Here is a 2,061-nt window from a genome sequence, read left to right on the forward strand (position 1 = left end):
GTATGCCACGTGACACACATATGTTTGGACTTGCTTGCCATGCCACGTGGTGACAATCACCAACACATTATTTCTAACTTATATCCTAGTTAATAACTAGCTAACGACACAATTTGGCAAATACACCTTACATTCACAATTGTAAGTAGTATTTAAAGACCATACACTTATATGCTATGGAAAAATACTCAAAGTTTATATATTAAAACAGTGATCTTACAAAAATAAATGACTTGTAAGGAAAAAAAAAAGAGGGGGTCACTTGGACTTCCCGGGTGGTCACCCAGCCCAGTACTATTCAAGCCCAGGGACGCTTAACTTTGGAGGTCTGATGGGATCCAGTGCCATAGTCACGGTTTGAACCCACTCTGAAATATTTCACACTCCCCCTACTCTTATAGTGGGGCAGCTGATCCAAAGCTGCAGTGTACCTCCACAATCCCGTGTTCTTTTTGGGTGCCAAAAAACCTGCGGGACGTGTGGTACCTCCCCAACAATTCACGAAGACCGTGTTTTGGGCCCCAAAATGCACGCTGCGAAATGCGGGGTACCTCCCCAACTTTTCGTGAAAATCACGCGTTTTGGGCCCAAAAAAGCCCGCGGAACACATGGTACCTTCCCAACTTTTCGCGAAAAATCGCGCGTTTTGGGCCCCAAAACGCGCCCCGCGAAATGCGGGGTACCTCCCCAACTTTTCGTGAAAATCGCGCGTTTTGGGCCCCAAAAAAAGCCCGCGGAACACGTGGTACCTTCCCAACTTTTCGCGAAAAATCGCGCGTTTTGGGCCCCAGACATTCCGGGCCACTTTTTTTTCCCCTCCCCCCGCCTTTCGTGCCACGTGGCAGGCGGGCAGGGCCTTCCCCCCCTCCCTCACACGCACGCAGGCTGAGGCTTCTCCGCGCGGTTTGGGCCCGGGAGAGTCCTCCCCCCTTCCTCCCTCCGTCGCACGGCAGGTGGGGGCCCCTCCCCTTTCCCGCCGCGTGACGCTGGCCCTTGCCAAGCAGCCGTGCCACCCCCGAGGCTCGCCTCCCTTGGAAGCCCGGAGGACCACACTGCTGCCTCCCTCCCCCTCGCCCGACAGGCGTGCGGATGTGGTCCCAAGGCCATGCCCATGGACCGCACAGCACGACTCTGCCAAACGCTGGAGTGGGTGCCAGGGAAGCCACGCCGAGGCTCTCCGCAGCCGAGAACCCTTGCACAACCCCACCCCCCATCAATACTGGGGAGGCCCCCCCCACGCCACCGGCCAAAGGCCACGAGCACTCACACATGCGACACTGCCCAGGCATTCCACGTCGGGAGTTCCGCGTCTGGATCGCCGATCGGGTAACACCTGGACGGATGCTGCACGTGCTTGCCACCAGAGCAGCTGAGCACCGTTTCCTTCGGCCGGTGGGCACGGGAAGCCCACAAGGTGAGGCACACAAGGGGAGCCATCGAAGCGCCACGACGTGACCCTGGCAAGCGAGCCAACTCTCGTTTGTATGGGAAGCAGAGCTGGGCAGCCGCAGTTCAACCCCAGCTGCCCGAGAGCCTCCACTCCCCACCCATCATCCTACAGGTAAGAAAGTCCCTCCTCTTTCTGGGACAACAGCTTTTGGCTATTTGTCCCAGTCCGAGTTCAAGCTTGAGCGTGAGCAGGAGCCAAGTCCAAACGCGAGCCCGAGCAAAAGCCCGAGTACGTGCTCGAGCCTGACTTCAAGCCCAAGTCCAAGCAGGCAGGAGCCCGCACGTGCCCTGGAAGTCCAGCAGGGGGTGTGGAGCCGGGCACCCGAGGTCTGACCTCGGCTGCCCACACTCCCATCCCCCACTATCCTTCCAGAGCTCGCAGCCTACCACGCCCCAGGGAGACAAGCGCTTTGGGCTTTCACCCCCACGTGTCCATGTCCGAGCCGGAACCCGAGTCCGAGATGGAGCCCGAGTCCGACCCCGACATGGTGCACGCGGGGAGGAGCCCAGCAGCAGCCCGCACATGCACTGGAAGTCTAGCTGGGGGTGTGGAGCCGGGCACCCGAGGTCTGACCTCGGCTGCCCAACACTCGCATCCCCCACTATCCTTCC

At 58.7% G+C, this 2,061-nt stretch overlaps 1 non-coding gene across 1 annotated transcript; it reads right to left on the minus strand.

The window, feature by feature from the left end:
• Window positions 1–250: 250 nt before the first annotated feature.
• On the minus strand, window positions 251–369 carry LOC112343907. The gene has a single exon (XR_002991461.1). It is a non-coding gene; the product is annotated as a 5S ribosomal RNA (ribosomal RNA).
• Window positions 370–2,061: the final 1,692 nt, after the last annotated feature.

This window comes from Selaginella moellendorffii, unplaced genomic scaffold (assembly GCF_000143415.4).
Source record: "Selaginella moellendorffii unplaced genomic scaffold, v1.0 SELMOscaffold_304, whole genome shotgun sequence".
Classification (NCBI taxonomy): Eukaryota; Viridiplantae; Streptophyta; class Lycopodiopsida; order Selaginellales; family Selaginellaceae; genus Selaginella; species Selaginella moellendorffii.